This window comes from Myotis daubentonii, chromosome X (assembly GCF_963259705.1).
Source record: "Myotis daubentonii chromosome X, mMyoDau2.1, whole genome shotgun sequence".
Taxonomy (NCBI): Eukaryota; Metazoa; Chordata; class Mammalia; order Chiroptera; family Vespertilionidae; genus Myotis; species Myotis daubentonii.
Genome location: NC_081861.1, coordinates 20445502 through 20459047, shown reverse-complemented (window position 1 = coordinate 20459047; position 13546 = coordinate 20445502). Strand labels below are relative to the sequence as shown.

General features: G+C 39.1%; 1 protein-coding gene and 1 pseudogene across 1 annotated transcript in view; both read right to left on the bottom strand.

Annotated features, from left to right (window-relative positions):
- LOC132223414 (uncharacterized) overlaps positions 1-13546 on the bottom strand; it is a gene marked incomplete at its 3' end in the record, with an annotated part of 270575 nt that overhangs the window by 151992 nt on the left and 105037 nt on the right.
- On the bottom strand, positions 6849-6915 carry LOC132225306 (U4 spliceosomal RNA; annotated as a pseudogene).

Below are 13546 nucleotides of genomic sequence, written 5' to 3'. Positions count from 1 at the left end.
TGGTTGGAAAGCTTGTAAGGAGGATATTCCGAGAAAATGGAAGTGTGTGGAAGGCTGCCTGCGCTGTTTTTCAGAATTCCAACTTAGGGGAGATTTAGGGGAGTGTCAAAGGCAGCACCCCTAACTATTCCTTGATCTTTATAAACAAGTCTGTGCATGTGCAGACCCCTGGGTGTTTACTGGAATCCTTATGCTTAATCCCTGGATGCCCTTGCCTAGAGGACAATGTAAACACATGTGTCCTCCCAAGATTACTCACCCTACTGATTGTATTGATAAAAATCCTAATAAAAGCCTAACAAGGCAGGAAATTGAGGCTGCCTGGCTCCTTTAGCTAGACTGTCCCTTAGCCCTCTCTTTCACAGTAAAACTGTGTTGGAGTAATCTGTTCATCCATCATTCAGGGGCTGCTGGTCAGCCCCAGAAATTGCACTTAATTTTCATGTGGCAAAAACAATCAATTCAGGGTCTCTGTCATATTTCCTAGAGTTGTGTCCATGTGACATCTCAACATGTGCATCATCCCATCTGGGACCTTTGTGGCTAATTCATGTAGAACACTTCTTTGTCATCCCTCAGTCCCAACCATAGAGCCTCTCTAATTCTAACTCTCTTTAAGACACTCCCTTATGCCCTCTTAGGGGTATGGGAACCATTTAATTGCTTTCTTGAACTATTCTGATTCTTTAAGCAAAAAGGTAGGGCTTTTAGAGGACTTTTACTGTCTGAGTTTTACTTTCAAGTAATACTACTACTTATGAGATGCTGCGCACAGAAATACAGTGCATGGTAACTATATAAATAGACAGTGTTAGGCCCAACTTCACAGGAAGATCACTTGGACATTTCTTTCAATCTCTCACTACTCTGGCCTGGAGGCAAATTTGCCTCTTTATCCTCTCAGGCATACGGATATATTTACATCTCTGGTTCCCAAACATTATTAGTTTCTACTATTCAGTTATTTCCCACCCACCCAAGGACTTAAGATGGGCAGGGGTTGGGAGTTCAGAGTACAGAACTTCATCTCAGGCACTAACAGTAATCTATTTATTCATTGTATATTATGGTACATATCTCTTCATTCCACATTTCAAGAATGGATCTTCATATGGTCTAAGTAAAACATGAATATCCATCTCGATATGTTAGTATTTGCTGGCAAAACAAACAAAGCCAATATTTCAGTGGCTTAATATAACAAAGGTTTTATACTTATTCATACTAAATATCAATGGTGAGCTCTCAAGGGAGAGTCTTATCCACAGGGCAGTGACTGTCTAGATTGTATTACCAGGAAGTGTGGCTGAGGGAAAACAGAGCCAAGGAAGCTTTCACATTAGCACTTAAATATTAGGCTCAGCAGTGACACCTATAATTTCTGCTACAATTCACTGATCTGAATAGGTCATTCCCATCATTATAATTCCCCACCTAAACTGTATCAAGGCTTGGTCATAGACTTGTTTTGACCAATGAAAAGCGACTGCAAATGATTTAGCATATGTTATAAAATCCATAGATTTATTCTTCTTGTTATTTTCTTCCTTTGTCACAAAGCTTGCAATGCCTTGCTTCCTCATTCAGCCTCAAGAGAAATACATGTATCACATGATCTCACGCATATGTGGAATCTAATGAACAAAATAGATCCAGAAACACAGAAGCATGGAACAGACTGTAATCTCAGAGGGAAGGAGGGGGAAGGGTGGATGGGTACCAAGAGACCAACCAAAAAACTTGTATGCATATGTGCATAATCCATGGACACAGACAATAGGTTGGTGAAGGCCTGGGACAGAAGGTGGGGTGGGCTAGAAGAGGTCAATGGAAGGAAAAAGGGGAACATATGTAATACTTTCAATAATAAAGATTTAAGAAAAAAATTAATTTTGAAATGAAGATGATATTAAACAGAGCTATAGCCAACAGGCAGTCAACAAGTACCATCAGAAAGAAATAAATTTTTACTGTTATAAGCCATAGATGTTTGGGGTTGTTTGTTACTGAAATATAACTTTTCCTAAACTGATTTATATAGTCTAGAATGGAGGTGAACTGAAATATTTGGTGAAGAGCACAAATGACTTATCATTTATTCCATGTTGTGAACCTCTAGGAAAAATAATTGTAGACTTGGAAAAACTTAAATTTATGATATAAGCAATTGGGAAATTTTTTAAAAAGGAGGTCAATGTATTTGAACCTACTGCTAGAAATATGCTCCTTAAAATGGCAGTGATGTTCTGACATTGTGCCCATAGAGGAAGAATTAAGCACACTGTTGTCTCACAGTGCATGATATTTCTATAATAATAATGATATAAATACTCATGGTTTTCTATCTTCTATAATCAACTTCATACAAATCAAAGAATACTTAACACAATCAGTTGTGTAACCATAGTGATCAGGCTTGACAAAATAAAATAAACATAGTGCTTACAAAGCCTTGGTGCTAGAAAGAGGTCAGGAAGGGTACAAGAGGAATACAAGGAAAGGAGAAGGGGGAATTACCAATATTTCATCCTATACAACAGGGAATTAGGAGAAACCATTTCTGGTTGGTAAAACAAGACATGGGGATTTAAATATTCAGATTAAAATAGAAGAGGTGCCCTAACTGGTTTGGCTCAATGGATAGAGTGTCAACCTGTGGACTGAAGGGTCCCAGGTTCGATTCCAGTCAAGGGCATGTACCTTGGTTGCAGGCATATCCCCAGTGGGGGTTGTGCAGGAGGCGGCTGATCGATGTTTCTCTCTCATCGATTTTTCTAACTCTCTATCCCTCTCCCTTCCTCTCTGTAAAAAAAATCAATAAAATATATTTAAAAAAATAAATAAATAAAATAGAAGAGATATCCAATGAAGGAATTTAGAATAGTGATATATTAGTCAGAATAAGCAAAAATGAAAGTTAGCATCTGATATGCTACCTATTTTTGTAAATAAAGTTTTATTAGAAGACTAGTGACCCGGTGCATGGATTTATGCACATTGAAAAGAAATTAATTAGAAGGTGGCCGGTGGGGTGGGACTGGATGAGACAAGCCAGACACACGCTGAAGCCAACTTCCCATGGACCCTCCTCGGCCAGCCACAACTGGGGTGGTGCAGACCTCGAAAAGCGTCTACAGCAGTGATGGTGAACCTATGACACATGTGTCAGAGGTGACACGCGAACTCATTTTTTTGGTTGATTTTTCTTTGTTAAATGGCATTTAAATATATAAAATAAATGTCAAAAATATACATCTTTGTTTTACTATGGTTGCAAATATCAAAAAATTTCTATATGTGACATGGCACCAGAGTTAAGTTAGGGTTTTTCAAAATGCTGACATGCCAAGCTCAAAAGGTTCGCCATCACTGGTCTATAGGTTGAGGGGGTCCCTCAGGCAGGTGGGGGTCCCTCAGCCTGGCCTGCAGGGATCGAGCCAAAACTGGCTCTCCAACATCCCCCGAGGGGTCCTGGAGTGCGAAAGGTACTCTGTGAAGTTGCTGTCCTATAGGGTATGGAACGCAAATGCAAGTGTGCAATAAACCAGATCCAGGGCCAACAGTGCCCCAGCAACAACATAACCCACGGACAAAGGTGGAATCACAGGCCTTATGAGGAATCAGGCTCCCTCTTCTCTGTTTTTGGGGTGTGTCACCCTAGACCTGCTGCTCTGCAGCTACTGCATTGAGTGCCTGCCCCCTAGTGGTCAGTGCGTGTCATAGCAACCGGTCAGACAGTCGGACACTTAGCATCTTAGCCTTCTTTATATATAGACTAGAGGCCCAGTGCATGCACGGGTGGGGTCCCTCAGTCTGGCCAGCGATCGGGGCCGATTGGGACATCTTGCCCAATCCCAATCAGGGCCGTGGGAGGTTGGCTGACAGGGGGAGGGGCCGCGGGAGGTTGGCCGGCCATGGGAGGTTGGCTGTAGGAGCACACTGACCACCAGAGGGCAGCTCTTGTGTTGAGCATCTGCCCCCTGGTGGTCATTGTGCGTCTTAGCAACTGGCCAACCGGTTGTTCCGGTAATGGTTGCTTAGGGAAAGATTTCTGAGCTACTTTGAAATTAAACAGAATATATTAAAATCAAGATAATATTTACTCAAAACTAATAATTTTCTAATGATTTTACCCCATTTAACTTATCTATACTACTGAGGGTATATACATAGATAACCACCCCATTTGTTTTTATATTGTCTATAGTGCCTTTCATGCTGCAACAGCAGAGTTGATGAATTACAGCAGAGTCCTAAGAGTCCAAGCCTAAAATACTTACTATCTGACTTGTTACACAAAAATAGTTGATAAATCCTGCACTAGATAATACTGCAGTAAAAAATTTAGTCTCATAAAAAAACAACAACAGTGGCCTGACATAACTAAGGATATAAAGATTTTTTCTTGCTCATAGGTCAATAGAGACCCTGCTTCATGTAAGAACTAAGCTGCCTGAGTATCACCACTTTATGATGCATCCATATCAACAAAAGGATTCAGGGTTTGCCATAGTAAAAGAGGTCACATGAAGATTTAATGTTTCCTTTTTAATGCTTTAGGCCAGAAGCAACACATATCACTTCTACTCAGAACCCATTAGCCGGCACTAATCATATGGCCCTAACAGCAAGATGGTTTCTTCTAGGGCACAGAACTGGGGGAGGAGTAGTATGGGCTCAAGTCTATTGTGTTTCATTATAAAAATTGTCTTCTAGAGTTAGCTTATCTCTTAATGCATATGTTATTACTATGATGCTTTATTTAAACTGGGTCATTTTGGGCATTGATATATAATATTTACATACCAGCTTATTACCTATTTAATATCTGTCTAAGATCTACTTCACTGACCTACTAACAGTTTTACTTTTTCCCATCTAGCCCTCCCCCAATTTATTCTCCACACATTTACTAGGATGATTCTTCTGAAGTGCAATTAAGTTATTTTACTTAATCTCTTTAATTTTTCAATGTCTAGAGCAGGGGTGGGCAAACTTTTTGACTCGAGGGCCACAATGGGTTCTTAAACTGGACCGGAGGGCCGGAACAAAAGCATGGATGGAGTGTTTGTGTGAACTAATATAAATTCAAAGTAAACATCATTACATAAAAGGGTACGATCTTTTTTTTTTTTTTTTTTTAGTTTTATTCATTTCAAACGGGCTGGATCCGGCCCGCAGGCCATAGTTTGAGCACGGCTGGTCTAGAGGATCTGAAAAAAAGACGGTATAAATTCAGTGATGTGCTGGTAAATATGCATCAACTAGCTATCAAAAAAAAAATAACAACACCTTAATTTGTAGTGTTTTCCTGTATCCATTGTGTAAATATTACCATTGTGACCTCTCTCAAACTAATATCACTAAACAAAACTGGGGAAAGATGCATAGTAGTACACCATAGTATAATATGTTCAACATGTAGTTATAATAAAAATATTTACCCTCAGTAGTATAGATAAGTTAAATGGGGTAAAATCATTAGAAAATTATTAGTTTTGAGTAAATATTATCTTGATTTTAATATATTCTGTTTAATTGCATCTTTTACATAACTTAATTTTATTTATTAAATAATCAAAAATTAATATTTTTAAATAATCATCTAGGTCATGAAATTTTAGCATAATACTGTAAATCTTTGCCAGGTCTTCAAAGCCTTTCATGATCATACCCCAAGCTTAGCTTTCTAGCCAATTCCATTTGGCATTCAAATCATAAAGAATGATTAATGGTTCCCTAAGGATGCTGTTCTATTTCCTTTTTCTATGCATTTATTCTATATTTCCTTTGCCTGCAGGGACAGTCTTTTTATTATGATAATGGAAAACTCCTAACAGTCATACGAGATTCAGATAAGAAATGATAGCACAAAGAAAAATAGTGTATTAAGTAGCTCAGAAATCTTTCCCTTAATAAAAACAATGAGAAAACTATCGAAATTACAAGAATCATGTCTTTCAAAGTTTTGGAAATTAACAAAACTCTAGTAACAATGGAAGGACCATTTAATCAAGAAAAATGGTTAAATTCAGGTAAGAACAGTGAACTTGGTGGTGTTTTAACTTGCTCTAGTCTAATACCCAATTCTCTGGCTCCAATGGAGCCTTGAAAAATAATAGCCTGCACTGACAGTCAAAACCAGAAGCCTGGCAGCGACTGAGGGACAGAACAGAGTTAGAGCTTCTTCAAAGCCACATTCCCAGATAAATGTTATTATGTAATGTGTCCAGTGTTTATAATCTTCTAGAGTTAGCTTATCTCTTAATGCATATATTATTACTATGATGCACATATTATTACTGGAAGATCTCATTTGCAAGGCTGTATATATTTGATCTCCTTTGGACATCACCCACTAAGAAAAGCCTTCTCCCTAGAATTTAAAGAAAACCATTAAAGGCAATTGTTTCGATTCAAGAATTCTGAGGAAGTGGATAATAACTGAAGTGAACAATAAACCAAAAATCTTAAAAGGAAAAGCTAAGGAATGAGATGTCTATAAAGACTTTGAATATAGGTAGGACAAGTACATGCATAGGGCTAAATATATGGCAGTGCTATGTGAATGTTCTGGAAAGATCTAAGAAGGCCCCACATTCTCACCTCTTCCTGACCTTAAGGCTTTGTACAAAGAGGAGGAGAAGAATAAGGCGGAGTAGTCAACCTCCTGGCTCAATGTTAAAGGCATGCCTCAACATACACATAACACCTCGGCAAAGAACAAAAGACTTATTTGTGTCTCCAGGACACACCTTTCCCCTGAAGTCAACACTCATGCCTAAAACAACTTAACATATGCCCCGAACCAAGATTGTGAGCTCCCCTTCTCTGTCTAAACCTACTCCATTCAATTAGCAATAATCGCGCCTCGGATAAACCTCATTGGCTACGATACTGCCACTGCGAAAAGCTAAAACCTACTCCATTCAGAGTCATCTCCGTCTCAGTAAATGGCACTATCCTTCCAGTTGCTCAGGTCACAAAACTTGGAGGTATCTTTGAGTTCTCTCACACCTCACATCTAATCAGACAGGAAATACTGCTGGTTCTACCTTCAAAATAAATTTGCAATTCATCCACTTAGCACTATTCCTTTTGACATTATGTTTATCCCAGCCATCATGATCTCTTATTTAGAGTATTAAAATAGCCTCCTGCTTGGACTCCTCATTCCAGCCATTCCCTCCTACAGACTAGTCTCAACACAGAAGGCACAGTGATCCTTAGAAATCTGAAGTCAGATCAAGTCATTTTTTTTCTCAAAACACTCATCCTTAGAGCTAAAGCCAAAGCTTAAAGGTTCTCTATGATCTGCCCACCACCAGCCTTCCTTCCTGACCCTGAGTTACCTCTATGAATTCATCTCCTAGTACTCTGCTCATTCACTGTACTCCAGTTTTACTGGCAATCTAAATTTATTTGAATAGTTTAGGCACATTCTCACTTCAATGTCTTTGATGTTGCTTTTTCCCTTTTCTGAATTTTTCTTTCTTCAGTTATCTGAATGTTTCTCACTCTCAAGTCCATTTATTCATCTTTCCTGGATCCATGATTTAGGCTCTAGCATAGATTTATTAATACAGTGGGTTTTTTTTTAAATTTTTAATAGTAAAATATTTTAAATGCATGACAAGATCATCAGCAATTTAGCAGTCACGATAAGTACCAATTGTCTCAAACACTTTCTTGTTTGAATTTCCCATTATGCTTAATGGTGCTGTCATCCTCCATGGCTCTGTACTCCAAATTTGGCTGTCATCTTTAATATCCCCTAGTTAATAGACTTAGTCTCTCTCCTATGTTTCACTGTACTATTAAAATTATGAAAATCCCCTAAGTTCCAGTTGAAATGTTTCCTCTTCCAGGAAGAATGGTCAAAACTTCTGACTAAAGATGGGCTTACTTCCTCTGAACTTTTACATAGCATTGTCATTCTCTTATAACATTTCACATATGAAATACATGGAGGATGTTGTGGTAAAGTAGAAATACCTTTTAAACATAGAATGTAAAGGTCAGAATTCACATTCCAGCTTGGTCATTTAGTAGATCTGTGACCTTTGGCATCAAACTTTACACATATGGGCCTCATTCTCCTCATCCACAAAATATGGGCAATAACCACTAATCCAGGTTGTTTTGAAGATTCCGTTAGCTAATATATGGAGATACATGTAACACACACCTTTGAATATATCAGACAAATAATTGTTAAACACAGATTTATATATTTTACTAGACTGAAAGTCTCTTGATAGCCATGGTCATGTCTTGTCCAATTCTGTTTTACACAACCCCATGTCAGACCTAGTTAGTATATTGTCTGGTTTATGGCAGATACTCAATATTAAATGAATACAATTTTAAGAATTAGGATTGTAAAAAACCGGTTGTCCAATACCCAAGACATCTTATTTTGAGGCTTGTTGCCAAATATTCACTTTGCTATGTTAGAATAAGGTGACCAAATAAGTTACCACTCTTTGATGTGGGTTGTAAAAGATATATGTTTCAGGAGTAGATTCTATTGACTTTTCCTGCAATATTGTGGCATGTTTTGGTGATATATCTAATGTGTTAAAAGAGTCTAAGTAGGACCCATACCCTTTGATCACCTAGTTTATTTTCCATTTACAACCACTGCTCTCAGAGCTACCATGAAGGGAGCAGTAATATAGCTGTATAACAAACTAGATATAAATAAGTTTTATTTGATATATATGTTAGCTAATTCCTCAGTTCAACTTTTTTCTTTCTATGGGATAACTGGTTCCTCATTTATAATAAGAAAAAATTATAAATTATACTTTTCTATCTGAAAGAAGATTGAAATGAGGGAGTAATACAAAGGATTTAATTATAATGTGCCAAACAGTATTATTGCAAGTTCTGTTTCTATGAATTCAGTTTGGTTGACATTTAAATTAAACTGCATTTTAATTCAAATATAAAGAAGAAAATCCACATTATTAACTAACTTTGTCAATCAACCTGTCAATAACTAATCATTAAAAACTTTAGCAAGTCAAAATTGCCCCCTTGCAATTTTTATATTATAGCCTCAGACACAAAAGCAATTACATTGTTCAAGTTATCACCTCATTACTTACATTTAAAAGCACCCCCCCACACACAGTACTAATAGGCCCTATCCATGAAAGAACCTGTGAATTTTTGTAACTATAGAAATGGTTTTCCTCAACTATAATAGATGTAAATTCACTAAAGGAACAATAATGTGTACCCCTAAGCCAGCCTGTGCAAAACTGTAAACAATAAAATAATCATGTAAAACTAATTACAATACATGCCATTTATTGGGCATCTATCAATTTTAGCCCTAATCACCTGGTCAAATTAATACATGCCAAGTTTCACCACAATAAAGTTACCTCTCCTTTTCTATACATTGTTCTTCCAAAGCAAATCATTAAGTGCAGCCAACACTCACAGGAGAAGGGAATTTAACTCCAACTCTTAGTGTAGGTAGTAAGAACATAAATGATCTGAAGTTTGTATAGATTTGTGTCTTCCCTCCATTTATTTAGTCAAACATATGTTTATATAAATATAGAACCCAAATACTTATTGTATAGTTTACATTATAATTTAACACTCCTTTATTAATTTTGTTGTTCATATTATTTCAGCTTTGGCCATTAAGGACTCTATTTGGTTTCTATGTCCTTTAGACATCATTTGCTTTCTGGCATTACAAGATGTTCCGGGCTCATATTGTGTATTTCTTACCCCAGTACTGTAATCAGCCATTTCTTCAAGAAACCTTGGTTTCTTGTATTGAAGAATGTATTAGAAACCAAGATCTGAGTCCTAGGTGTGTTGATTGCTACAAGGGTGTCATCAATTCTAGGCCTTCTCAGCTAAGAAAATGAGAAAGTTATATATATCCTAACTAATAAAAGAGAAACATGGTAATTGGCGTACAACCGCTACCCTTCCCTATGGCTAATCAGTGAGATATGCAAATTAACTGCCAGCCAAGATGGCAGCCGGCAGCCAGGCAGGTTAAAACTAACATGAGGCTTGCTTGCTTCAGTGACGGAGGAAACCAACGTTCCCTGCCTGCCTTGCCGGCCTCTGAGCCTGCAGTTTAAGAAACATTGTAACAAATATGGAAGCTAAACAAAACCCCAGAAACCTGCTTTCAGTGAGCCTGGGATCTCAGAGCTGGAGTTGATACAGAGTTTCAATTATAGAACCTAAACAAACCAGATACCTACTTTCAGCAGCTGAGGCCTCAGAGCTGGAGCCAGAGCTAAAGCTGGCCCAGAATTAAAAAAAAAAAAGAAAGAAAAAAAGGTGCAATTGGGAGCTTCAGTCCCAGCCTGAAAACAGCCCTCAGCCCCTCACCCAGGCTGGCCAGGCATCCCAGTGGGGACTCCCACCCTGAAGGGTGTGTGACCAGTTGCAAATAACCATCATCCCCTCACCCAGGCTGGCCAGGCACCCCAGTGGGGACCCCCACCCTGATCCAGGACACCCTTCAGGGCAAACCAGCCAGCTCCCACCCATGTACCAGGCCTCTATTCTATATAGTAAAAGGGTAATATGCCTCCCAGCACTGGGATCAGTGGAGCCGCGAGGCCTCCCAGCACTGGGATCAGCATGACAGAGGGCAGCGCCCAAACCCCCTGATCGTCCTGCGGCTCTGTGTGTGACAGGGGGCAGGGCCACAACCTCCCTATCAGCCCTGCTCTGTTTGTGACAGGGGAAGGCGTCCCAACCCCCTGATAGGTCCTGCTCTGTGCCTGATAGAGGGGAGCTCCCCAACCCCCTGATTGCCCTGCGGCTCTGTGTGTGACAGGGTGTGGTGCCCCAACCCCCCCCACACACACACACACACAAGCCCTGCTCTGTGTGTGACGGGGTAGAGCCATAACCTCCCCATTGGCCCTGCCCTGAGTATGACAGGGTGCAGCACCCCAACACCCTGATCCGCCCTGCTCTGTGTGTGACAGGGGGCGGTGCCCCAATTCCCCTATCGGCCCTACTCTGTGAGTGACGGGGGGGGGGCTCCCCAACCCCCTGATTGGCCCTGCTCTGTGCGTAACAGGGGGTGGCACTGCAACCTCCCCCATCGACCCTGCCTTGAGTGTGACAGGGGGCGGTGCCCCAACCCCCCAATCAGCCCTACCCTGAGCGTGACTGAGGGTGGCATCGCAACCTCCCGATCTGCCCTGCTTTGTGCATGACAGGGGCGGCGCCCCAACTCCCCAATTGGCCCTGCTCTGAGCCCGACCAGGGGCTACACCTAGAGATTGGGCCTGCCCTCTGCCACCCGGGAGCAGGCCTAAGCCAGCAGGTCGTTATTTCCCGAGGGGTCCCAGACTGCAAGTGGGCACAGGCCTGGCTGAGGGACCCCGCTTTTCCCCCCAAGTGCACAAATTTTTTGTGCACTGGGCCTCTAGTATATATATATATTCAATTGTATAAATATTTCTATGTGTAACTATCTGTATCTATATTAAGCTAAATATGAGTTTATACTGATGTCTTCAACTTGAATCCATTACCATATGTATCATTCTAGCCTTCTGACTTGCTTGTCTACAACACCCCCATTCCAAAAGTTAGAAACTGAGATCCTATAATCTATCATCTATTTGCTTAGTTGTTCTGTTCCAGTATAAATGTCAAGTAGTTTCAGAATTGTTAGCCTATACCCCAATGGGAAACAATGTTATCCAATACAGTGTAGTGTTTATGTGAAGCTTATTTTGCCATTAGTTTTATAGACTTCATTCATATCTACCTCTCTACCTACTCTCCTCAGTAAGGTTATTTAATATTTTGTAATACTCAGATACCATTGTCACCATCTGAGTTCTCTCTCTCTGTCTCTCTCTTTCTTTCTTTTTATATATATTGTAATGTTCTTAAATTTTCATCCACTTAGTTTTTAATTTTATATTGTATATGTTTTAGCTCCAGATTAGCACATTTTGCTTTCCATTTCTCTCCTCATTATGTTTGTTTTTCTTTAAAATATAGAACATACTCCCATTATTTTAAATAACTATTTTAAAGCCCTTATCAGCTAAATCCATAACCTTTGATTCCCTCCTGGTTATGGCTCACAGTTTGCTGTTCAATTTGTTTGCTAGTCAGTTAAATCCAAATTTTTGAATTATGACTTTAAGGATTAGTGTTTTCATTTAATTTTTTAGATATTGATTTTAAGTCCTATTTTTAGTCTTTGTTAGGGTAGGTATAGAGAAACCTTTAATCATGGGCTAATTTTGTCTTCTGGTGTCTTCTAACTTAAATGTTAAGTGAGGTCTCTCCATTTTCACTAGTAGGATTTTAAAGATGTTTGAACCCTTTGCGTGGGAAATTTATCAGAAAAACAGTTCTTGACATCTGGGAACTGGTCTGACACTTATAGCTAGACTTTAGTGCTATTAAAAGCTGGCCTGGCATTCACAGTTAAATTATATTATTTGTTGCTCGACAAAGTCTCACATAACATCAATTTCAGAATGCGATGAAGTGAGATAAGCCATTTTATAATTGTTTAAGCAAAGACAAAAATAAGATCACTGTACAACCACCAAAATACAATATCCCTTTCTCTGTTAATACCAGTATAAGTGACTTACTTGTTCTTCTGATTATAGCTTTATATTTGCTCTAGTCTGCTCTCTTTCTATATAAGATTTATTTTAATACCCAGTCATAGAATTGTCCCTCTTTTCCAACAATATTTAATCTGGAGAAAATTACCCAACCAAAGTTCAAATCCTATTAATAGGTTCTTTCTAATACTCTCTTTTTTTAAAAAAAAAAATATTTTATTGATTTTTTACAGAGAGGAAGGGAGAGAGATAGAGAGTTAGAAACATCGATGGTAGAGAAACATCAATCAGCCGCCTCCTGCACATCTCCCACTGGGGATGTGCCCGCAATCCAGGTACATGCCCTTGACCGGAATCAAACCTGGGACCCCTCAGTCCGCAGGCCAACGCTCTATCCACTGAGCAAAACCGGTTTCGGCTCTAATACTCTCTTATTGAGATACCTTGGTGTTCATTTTCCCTCAATGCCACAATTAATAAACCCAACATCTTCATCTATAGGTGTATTCCTGGAGGAGAGTGACAGTGAGTTCTGAAAATTTTTCAACTGATGACTCACAATCAGTCATTCTTTCTCTGATCTCATGCTCTCATGGAACTCTGATGTTGATTACTAGTTAGCTAAAGCTTCAAAATGCCCACATGAAATTTTCTAGAGCTCTTTTTCTGCATAGCTCCACTCTCCTCAACATTCTGCTAAGCAAATTCCAATTGTTTCAATTTTCCTGAATTCAAATTTGTACTCTTCAATTTAGTGAAACAACAGTGGCTTACTTGGGTTCCTCTTTCCTGTGCCAAAGTTCAAATTTTACCTCCTGGTATGGGGCTTCAGTGATTATAGTGCTCACGTTATTTGTTCCCCTTCTCTTGTGATCATAGATGGTCCTTTACTGCCCATTGTCTTGATTTCTGTAAAAAAGATTATTTAAAATGGTTACTGTTGAAAG